Here is an 11923-nt window from a genome sequence, read left to right on the forward strand (position 1 = left end):
AATAAAATAAAATAAATAAATAAATACAGTTACATCTAAACATTGTTGTAGCAATCCTAACCATGTCAGTTGAGATTTCAATCTCAACATTCAGTCCAGCAGCAACTAAATAATTTCAGTGGCTTTTTATCTATCGGGCTGAAGCATTTGTTCTGAGTAGTCGATGGCGGTCCACCCACCAAGGACTTGCTTCCTGTCTTTTAAGTGGAGTAAGTTTATTGCTTACTGCCTGACCAGGAAATACTGACAAGTTACTCAGACAATTTTTAATAGGCCAGAATTCCCCTCCTTTAGGGGTGCTGGCTTGGCTCTCTCTACCTTCTAAACTTGTGTCACATCTTCCTGGGGTGGGAAGAAAGTAAATACTGCAACTTGTGGCAGTTATGGTCTCAGAATCATGATATGTACTTCTGTAACATCTTTTTGCTAATACACTTTTTGTTATTTATACCATTGTGCTTGTCTTTATTATTATTGACCTGCAAGACCACAGCCTTTAGTAAATCTTACTTGATTTAGGAGAGTTAAAACGCTTAGCATTTGATGAGGAGTTTTTACTACGAAATATAGTTTTATGTCAAATATAACTAAACGGTCCTATTTAGTAAATACACACAGGGGAGACTAATCTATTGTTACACTAAATTTTAGTTAATCAATGTTAATTCCTCTAATGTTTTTTTCCTATATATTTCAATAATAGAAAATATATGCTAAACTATACATTAGTTCTTGGATTGAGATATGCTTGAAAAAATCTATTTTAATTATTCTAATTTACCGCAATTTCTAATTAACTGAACATATCAACTATCCTTATCTATTTCTTTCTATAGCTGTTTCCCACTCTATGTTGATTCAATCACTCACAAATATTTTTTAATATTTTTTATCATTACAGAAAAATTAATTCTTTCTTTCTAGATGATCTACATAGGGTGTTTGTACACACCGTAAACACATATGTAAATTGGATAGCAACATAATAGATAACTTTAATTCGACATTATCCGTGAGGATAAATAGAAGTAAAGAGATTTTTAGTTATGCAACAAGGATTTCTTAAAAGATATACCGTGGATTTTTAAATGAAATTAAAACAGAACAGATAGTAATAGTCTCGGTCTTATTTGTTTGGTTCTTTTTTTTGTATTATGAAATCATTTGATAAAAGGTTTTACCTTTAAATCTATTATGGAACATCATTTGATAAAGAGGTTTTACCTTGAAATATATTATGAAACATCATTTGATAGAGGTTTTACCTTGAAATCTATTATGAAACATCGTTTGATAAAGAGGTTTTACCTTAAAATATATAATAGATCATCATTTGATAAAGAGATTTTACCTTGTAATATATTATTAGAAAATCATTTGATGGAGATGTCTTCTCTTGAAATATATTATGAAACATTATTTGATAAAGAGGGCTAACCATGAAAAATAGCGATATGTCCCAAAAAAGGGATATATTCGCTTGAAGTAGCTGAGTGGTTTTGGCTACTGCATTTAAGTAATAATCTAGTAAGTCACCTTACTGAATGAGTGTTCATGGTTGGAGCTGGTAGTCTTTAGTGTAAAGCTTCCGGCATATATTTTGACATCTCTTCTTGGTGGTTCTACCAGTAGGTATTTATGTCTTAACTAGCCAATCATATTCTTGTAAGGAGGTACCCAAATATACTCAGATTCATTGGATCATATATTATGAAATACAATTTGATAAAGAGTTATTACCTTGAAATATATTATGGAACACAGTTACACACATTGGATCATTGTATATATTGAAACTGAATCAAGTAAGATTTATTAAAAAAAAAACAAGAAAAATGTCTGTTTTTTTGGTCTTCTTTCTCAACACTGGCATATTTCAACTTTGTGAATTGTGATAGCCTTATATGACCTCTCGATATATATATATATATATATATATATATATATATATATATATATATATATATATATGTATAAGGAATAAAAAAAAAAAATGTACCAGCGGTGGTTGACGTTATGTTTAAAGAAAAAATAGAAAAAACCGAATGAAATTATTAAAAAATCAACGTTTCGTCCTTGTCTCAGAGGACATCTTCAGGATAATTTAAATAAAAATGTGATAAAAGAAAAAGTCATAGATCGTGCGAAAAAAGACAGTTTTTTAAAATCCAACCCATGTCGGGAAAGGACGAATATGTGTGCGTGACATGGGTTGGATTTTAAAAAACTGTCTTTTTTCGCACGATCTATGACTTTTTCTTTTATCACATTTTTATTTAAATTATCCTGAAGATGTCCTCTGAGACAAGGACGAAACGTTGATTTTTTAATAATTTCATTCGGTTTTTTCTATTTTTTCTTTAAACATATATATATATATATATATATAAGCTCAACCCTTTAAAATCTGTACAAAAACACAAAACTAGGTAAAGAATATCAATACACTTGATGTAAATATGTGATATTTTAAAAGATGTTAAATGTATATTTGAATATTTAAAATAAAGTCTTTTTTTTAATCAAAATCATCAAAAGATATTTTTTATTGTTGATATTTCAAAATTTTGTTTGTTTTCGTTTCTTTAGCTGAGTTTATTGTAAGGCTATAATAATTTGGAATCGCTGGACTGCTGTTCTCATCAACGTTACGACCAATGTAACCTTCAACCTTCATTCAGATGTATTTTGTCGAACTCTGGGATCTGCAAGAAATTTGGGTTCCTGTGCAGAATTTCTCCCAAATAAAGCGAAATATGTGTGATGTACATACTCATGAGAGAACGACAATATCATATTCCAAAAATCGAATTGATTAAGTAATTTTTTTTTAATTATGGAAATTAAATTTTATAAGTATAAAAGGAGCAAATTTCTGTGTCACCATCTTGAAAATAATCTCAAGAAACACGAGGGATAACAGCAATAATTCAAAACTTGTGAGATTTTTTTGTAATGACTATGAATTCACATTATTTGCTTAAAAATTATTTTCTTTCTAAACAATTTATTTAATCCATGCGGGTAGCTTGTAATTGTTTTGTCAACTAGATCTTAAGACAGGAAAGTGATAGAGGCAGAGAGATCTGTTCCGACAGATACTGCAAGCAAAGACCCCACATATCAGACCTTGGTCAATGTAGGTGCAACCCTTCATACCAACAGTTACTATCCAGCTCCCATTTCCCACCTCTCGGGAGCTGGTCCCCCTTTTCCCTCCCCCCTCCCTCTCTCTCCACATTAAAAAAAACGGCCTTGTGCCTAATTTGCTCAGTGGGGAAGCAAATAAATACATACTGCAAGCAAAGACCATATGTGGGGGAAACCCCACATATAAGACCTTGGTCAATGTAGGGGCAATAATTGTCACTATCCAGCTCCCCTACTCCCCGGGAGCTGGTCCCCATTTCCCCTTCACTCCTCACTTTAAAAATCGGCCTTGTGCCTAATTTGCTCAGTGGGGGAGCAAATAAATACCTTCATACCAATTGTCACTATCCAGCTCCCCTACTCCCCGGGGAGCTGGTCCCCATTTCCCCTTCACTCCTCACTTTAAAAATCGGCCTTGTGCCTAATTTGCTCAGTGGGGGGAGCAAATAAATACCTCAAAGTGTAGTATATGTTCTTCAGATGCTGCACTTCCATTTCTTGTTCTCTTTCGGTGGAGGATCAGTCCTTCACGACTGAGACAATTTTTTATTTTTGTACCTTTTCTCCACGTTAAAAAACGACCCTGGTGTCTAACTCTGTCCCGTGGGGAGGCATAGTAAATAGGTACAACATATTGTTATGATTTTTAACCTCTAACATTGATTTGACCTTTCTCACACCTGCTGCCTTCGCTTTTTGTCAACCAAATGTCAGCATGATTTGAGCGAAGGGTTGCTAAATTCGGAATGTTTTCCATGACACTTTTTTAAAACTTTACTCATCTCCCCAAAAGGGCAAGACATGCCAGATATAAGACTTTTAAATGTGGAGAGCTCGAATCTCCCCTAGAAAGGGCTCTTTGTAATTGTGCCACAAATGTGTTATCACTGCTTGTATGACACGGGGAGAGTCACTTGGTTGAGAAACGTCCTTGGAACGGCAACCACCTCCGCAAGGCAATAACTGATAAAACGATAGGTATATGGACGATAAAAACATCAATATGGCGTCGGTTATCCCCGGCTTGCATGTCTTATCGTCAAGTCTTCATTGTGTCGTTAATGGCAGACATTTTTCATGACAAGGACCACTTCTCTGTTGCTGAAAATTAATGCTTGTACAAGACAGTGAACAAAGGCATTTTTTATAAAAATATAAATCTTTTATTTAAATCTGGAGGAGCATATTTAGTTAGGACCTGTTGAGACCTGACACATGCCACTAATAGCGTCATAGCCAAACTACATGTCTGTCGCGTTAAGAGTGTCAGCTTCAACTGTTTAATAATTCAATTCTCCTTCCTTTCAATGAAGAAAAAGAGAGAGACATTTATGCATAACATTTGAACATTGTTTAATTTTTTGTAGGCCTCGATGACCATGGGTTTAACCTTTTAAATCTGGAGGCTCACATCATTTTGATTTGGTTGAATATTATAAACAACTGTCACTCTTGGCTCGAATCATACTCGATTGACAACAGTTATTGAAGCCGTCATTTTTTTTTTTTTCGATAATAACGCTTTTCTTTCTCGCCTCCTCACGAGCACAGTGAGGCACAAATTAGGAATAAGGTTTATTAATGTAGACCTCGTAGCTTAGTGGGGAATGCCTTTTTCTCTTCCCTACAACCTCTTTCCCACAGAAGAGACGTTGCAAGCCTGTCTCAGCTTTATCGTTATTTTCATAGTAAGTACTCGTCCAATCTATGACCCCCCCCTTGCCAAACTTTCACGAAAAACACTCGTCTAGCCAAAACCACTATCAATAATTTCCACTACTCTTTACCTGTGCTTAAACCTAAATATAGATTCCATGAACAAAGCTTCTTTCTTAGAACTGCACGCCTGTGGAACTCTGTTCCGTTTTCCTGCTTTCTAACTGACTACAATTTGATTGTCTTCAAGTCCAATGTAAACAATTTCTTGATGAACCATCCCCTAAGTAATCCGATTTACAAAATTTCCACTACTTACGATTACTACGCTATAATCACATTGACTACTGTAAGCCCATTAACTCTTATCCTCGAGTGGCCTCCAGGCCTTGATAAGTGGTGCCTCTGCATGTCAAAAATAAAAAAAAAATGCCCCAGCTCCCCCAAAAGGGAGTGTCTTCACTGTGTCACACTTGCTGCTGTGATGCTTGGAGAAAGTTCAGGAAGCTGCTGCCAATTCTTAGATTTAGACACATTCTTTTCAGGAATTGGAGCAAAGTCTTTTCAGCCTGTGTTCGTTCTGCCATTGTACATGGCAGCGAGACACTGGCCACAAATACTTCCTATTCGTAATGACTTCAGTATAATAATCATGCCATAACCGAATGGATGTGTAACAGAAAATTAAAGGAGGGAATATTTTTCACCCATGCTCTATCTGAAGCTTCATTTTGGTAGGATTTGGGATGCCTCATGCGTTTTTTGAAGTGTTTTGGCTACAGCATCCCACTTTCTGCATAAACTCAATAACACGCATGGATACCTTAGGCATTATGGTGTGTTGAAGACCAAGGAAAACCTGGCTTTAGTACATACGATGTGACTTGACTGCTTGCAACATGACTGGTATCAGTCCTATGGATAGAAGCACATCAAGTGTTTATATATTAGTGATGAAACAAATTCCAAACATTTTCCCGATTCTTTTTTTTTTTTTTTTTACACAGGCATCTCCACATTATCAAGGCCAAGAGGCCACTCAAGGATAAGCGTTAGAGAGTGCACAGTAGAAATTGAAAAATATAGTAATCATTAGTAATGAAAATTCGGTAAATTTGTTAACTTATATGGCGTTCCATATCATCAAGAACTTGTTTACGTTAGACTTGAAGACAGCCATATTGTAATCAACCGGAAAGCAGGAAAATGGAAGACAATTCCACAGGCGTGCAGTTCTAAGAAAGAAGCTTTGTTCATGGAATCTACGTTTAGGTTTAGGCACAGATAAAGAGTGGGGGGGGAAATTATTGATAGTGTTTTCAGCTAGACGAGTGTTTCTTGTGAAAGTTTGGCGAGGGGGGACCATAGACTGAAGCTCAGTCGAACACTTTCTATGAAAATAACGATACATCAAAGACAAGCTCGCAACATCTCTTCTGTGAGATAGAGGTTGCAGCGAAGAGAAAAGGACATCTCCTACGAGGCTACGAAGTCTATTTTGAACTCTATCAAGGCAGGACAAGTTCTTTCTAGCTGCTCCTGCCCAGATGTGGCAACAATATTCCATCCTTGGACGTACCTGGCTCTTATATAGATATATATAGATTCTAATACAATTACCTATTCTATTTTAAATTTCCTATTCCGATATGATTCCGATTCTTTTAAAATTTATATTTAATTAGAGATTTGTTTGTTTATTTGTTTGTTTGTTTGCTTTTTTAAATTTTCAAATTATTACATAAACCCCTGGGTAATGTCCACGTAAATTTTTCTCAAATATTTTCCTTGTAAATGATTTATAATTGTAAGACAACAAACGATTAGTAATTGTCTGTATTTATTGAGATGAGGTGTTTTCATTTATTGAGATTGTCGGACTGACTTCCTCATCTTGGTTGTTATAGTCACAACGTTTCGGCCGCTTTGCCCTCCGGTCTTCATCAGGTGTTTTGTATCGAACTGGGGAACCGTTTGTTAGGAGTCTCGAACCCAACCCTTTATTATTATTACAGGGGGTGCCGTGTTCGGACTCTAATAATAATAAAGGGTTGGGTTCGAGACTCCTAATAAACGGTTCCCCAGTTCGATACAAAACACCTGATGAAGGCCGGAGGGCAAAACGGCCGAAATGTTGTGACTATAACAACCAAGATGAGGAAGTCAGTCCAACAATCTCAATAAACAAACGATTAATTTTGATTTTAAAATAAAACCAGATTGTATCAGTTCGTCGTTTTAAAAGTTTTCATAAACAGTTGAAAATAGTCGATGATTAGTAGGCTAAATGAAAAAATGATGTAAAAACAAAATATTTGAAAACACCTCCTCCCATTGTTACGAACGAATTTTTAAATAATAATGTTACTCTTTAGAAAACCATTTTTAACATGGGGAGGGCTTTGTTAACTATTCTGTGCCTTCTCTTTATGAATGAAGTTAAAGTTTTATTTTAATTATAAAACTTTAGTGGGCTATTAAATAGATTTGCTTTGCTGTAAAAAACAAAAAAACATGATGCAAATAATAATAATAATAATAATAATAATGACAATTTTATAGATTAAAATTCTCTGCTAAATCCCCATTCTTAAATGAAATATTAGTTTTATAGGTGATTAAGTGTGAAACCTTTAAAAAACTTGTCAGAAAGAAAAGCAATCATTCTAGTATTTAGAATGGGAGATCAGTTTTGAATATAAATTTCACATAAAATAATGTATAATTCCTTTTTGGGCCGCCAGCCACCAGATTTAAATCCGTCATTTTGTTTTGCACAAAAAGTATGCCAAAAAGTAAGCCAGTCATTCCGTCATGAAAATATATTTTTTACGGAAAAAGAAACTTATTTGTACATTTGTAACCCCACACCTCACCTTTATCTTCGTATAGTGGTGGACCCTTCAAAGGTGACCAGATTTTTTCAAAAAACAATTTGTGCTGATTTCATTTTTTATTGTCAAAAAATTTTTTAAAGAATTGGTTTGGAAGCCGAAATTAGGCTATAATATTCCGATACCGATTTCGATACCCCCCAAAATTGCAATTTTTCCGATTCCCGATTCCAATTCCAATTAATCGTCCCAACACTATTATTTATGTATATATTTGATTGGACGATTCCAATATTTTCCCGATTCAGATAATTATCAATTCCATACTAAATTCCGGATTCCGATACAATTGCCGATTCTGATTCTTTATAAATCTCTTAATCTTTAGTTATAAAGTTGCTATTTTTTACGATTACCGTAAAACCACATGATAAATGTGCAGATATTTTATCACACGTAAAAATAAACTTGTGTTCGGGAGGAGGGGATGATCTGTAAATTTTTGTTTTAAAAGCAATAAATATTCATAATTTAATCATTACTATTAGCAGTCGAAGAGTTTGTTTTAAACAAAAGCAAATAAAACTGCAATTAAATAAATCGTTTTTAACATCGGAAAATATGGACAAATTTTCCGATTCCAATACCCCCTAGAGTTCCGATTTCTCCGGTTCCCAATTTCGATTAAATTTCGTAATACTAATATATATATATATATATATATATATATATATATATATATATATATATATATATATATATGAGAGAGAGAGAGAGAGAGAGAGAGAGAGAGAGAGAGAGAGACGAATATTGGCTGAAGAGAGCTTGATAAGGATACCTTAAACGGACCTTATTATCGGGCTTGAAACCGACGGTACCAATGATCTGTCTCAACTAACAACTTTCTGTACACAAAATATAAATACGCCCTTACAATTTGGATTTTCCTTTTAATTGAGCACTCTGCTGGAATTCTTTTTCCCCAAAAAAAACTAATCATATATATATATATATATATATATATATATATATTGACGATGTGTAACAGAGTGTGTATGTATGCATGTGAGAAAGCAGCAGCTGTTAAAGCACATATGCAAATTAGCAAGTGTACATGAGCTTACGTCAAGAAAGGATAGAAAAATACATCACGTACTTGAAAGAGAAGCAAAGTACGTGCTGAACAAGATGGACGTGTGAATATGAGTGTGAGGAAGCACTGGCTAGCGCCAGCGTCAGTTGGCAGAGGAACAGACTTTTAAAAAGCAGATGTTTGTTTGAAAAGACAATCGCAAAATAATAAAATGTGTTGTTTTGGATGAAACGCAAATAAATGCATTTCATTTGTACTTAAAAAAATACAGAGTCAGATTTTTTCTCTTTTCCTTTGTTCCTGCGACGGTACTGACATTACAGATGTAAATCATATTTCATACCAAGTTCAAAATGAATACCATATACAAAGATATTAAAATTGTTTACAGCTTAAAACAGCTGTAAACAATTTTAATAACTTTGTATATGGTATATACATATATAATCTATAATATAAATCTCATCTGTCTGTTTAAATGTATGTATGTATGTATGTATGTATGTATGCCTAAACCTTTCGACAGAGGCGACGGATTTTCATGAGATTGGTATCATATTGAATCTCGACCTTTCGGACAACAAATATCGAAAAATTGCTTAAAAACATTAATTCCTTCATCCTCAACTGAGCACTTTTCTACAGGGAGGGATCGCTTTCTTTGCCGATATTTTCGAAAGTCATCCCTTCTTTTCAATTGTCTAGCCTTAATTTAAACATATTTCACTTCCAGCTTGACGATGGACGCAACAGCAAACACGCCACATTTTTTTTTTATTTCTTCACATTCTTTTCCTCCTTCACGGTATGGATTCGAGCCTACCTACTACTATTACTTTTTTTTTTTTTTGCTCAACACCCGGGCATCGCCGGGCACCCAGGCTAGTATACATATATAAACCAATGTTTATATTTAAGTCATGTAATAAATATGAAATGGTTTCAGGTGTGGCAGCAAACTAGATGAGAGAATCTCTATCGAAAGTTTGGTTTTGGCGGGATTTTGGATGTCCTACACGTTCAGTAGTGGTTTGGTCAGGTACAGCATGTCACCTCCTACATCAACTCAATAACATGCATGGATACCTCAGGCATTAGGGTGTGCGGAAGACCAAGGAAAACCTTGTAGAATGGGACAGGATGGTCTGCTTATGTTATAGACGATCGCATCCCTATTGTGTAGCTTGATGAATTGAATGGTAGTGTGATAGAAAAGCAAAAAGTCGCATAATGATGACGAAAACATACCGTTATATATTAGTGAAAGAATGCAGATTTATTTACATAAATATACATGAGAAATATTAACGATATACATAGTAAGATAAGAGTTCATTGAGAATAAGAGTAACGTTACTTGCAGTTGATAAGAGGCTAACGGGTTAGTCAGGAGAGCTCTGGTTGAGTGGCCATGCTACCGGAGCGATCTCTGTCACATCTTGACTGGTCGAGAGTTCAGCTGAAAAGAGGAAGAGAAAAGAAAGAAACAAGAAGTCACAGGGCTGTGTCGCTCTCCAGTTATCAGAGTTAAAGGGCGACAATCGAGTTAGCCTGGGCGTTCCAATTGCCACAACCTGGCTTGAGTACATTCGAAGTGACTTGACTGCTTGCAACATGACTGGTGTCAATCCTAAGGATATAGGCACATGGAGGGCAGGTGTGAGATGCTGCCTGGTAGTGTCCACCATGGAGTCCCACATATTCACAGCACCTTAAATGGCAAAACCAGATAATAATGATGAATGAATGAAACAATTTTTTTGTCAAAACATTGAATTCACTCTCACTCTGAAAAGAAACACTCTGGATTAGAATAAAAGTAAAAATGACCACAGTCTAGAAAGATTTCTCCAATCACTGACAGAAGATGAAGCATAATATAATCAAAACAAATAATACACTCTGCTCCTAACTAAAAGGCCAAAGAATTGCAACACGACTGGTATGAACCCAATGAATTAGACCACATGGAACTTGAGGTAAACAGCTATTCAGTTATTATTCAATTTAAATTGAGTACCTTGGATTTTTATAAAACTTTTTTAAAAGTTGTAACTAACTGATTTCTATATAATTTTGTTTGCCTATATTTTGCGATAACTCTTGGGTGTGCCCCAGGGGCTGTTTTAGGGCTAATAAAAACACTCCATTTTTGAGACTATTTTACTATATTTGTCCAAAATTTTCTCAATTTATTTTTTAAAAGCAAAAAAGTGTCAATTTTAGCTATTTTAACCTGAAAGGCACACCTGGGGGGGGGGGCAACCGAAGTTTTCCCGGAAAATCTATTCTGTTACTTTTTTACTCATATCATGTTTAATGTTTGTGTAAAATTTCTCAAAATAAAATTCGAAGGCGTAGTTATTGAGAAAAGTACGGACAAGGGTGAATTTACAGGTCCACCCTCCTTTTGTCGGGGAGCAAAAAATTTATTAAAGTACTTTTTTTGCCTGTTAAAACAGCTAAAAGTTATCGCCGCATGACTTAGAATGAGTACTTTATGCAAAATTGATGGTTGAATATGGTTAAATTTGTGCTCAATTTTTCATTTAATGATAATCCCTATTAATCCCTAATTGTGCATCGAATGGATACCATACTTAGCAAATCTTATCATAACAACGTGACATACAAAATTTAAAACATATTGGCTCTGTAGTTGCCAAGAAAAAGTGGAACGGAGAGACAGACAAAGAGAAATAAAATATAGATCTATACAGTAGCTTTTTTATTTGTTTACACGTTTTAAAACCTTATACGGAAAATGAAATATTTTAGTTGCAAGGTAGATAACTCATATCATATTCTTCAATTAAAAATAGAAGTTATCTCCCTTGTGATTTTATTTTTAGTGTGATTTCTCGAAAACTTATTTATATAAAAAAAAAACTCTAAAATTATTTAGGAAATAACTTTATAAATAATCAGTACTCCATTTTTTTTTATTTTAATTCACAATATATTCTTGAATTATATTAAGCTCATTGGTTAAAACACTTAATTGTCCAGAAATATTTGACATAAAAATGTTCCAATAGGAAAAAAAAAATACTACAAAGTTGATTTTTTGGGTCATGCAAGGTGTCTATATAATCAATAAAAATATTAGTGTACGTTAAATTAACCTTGTGTCACATCTGACCTAAATGTACCAGCCTGTGTGCGTTCAGGGGTGGAAGGGTGATAATTT

Source organism: Euprymna scolopes, chromosome 34 (genome assembly GCF_053919585.1).
Source record: "Euprymna scolopes isolate OS-2025 chromosome 34, ASM5391958v1, whole genome shotgun sequence".
Taxonomy (NCBI): Eukaryota; Metazoa; Mollusca; class Cephalopoda; order Sepiida; family Sepiolidae; genus Euprymna; species Euprymna scolopes.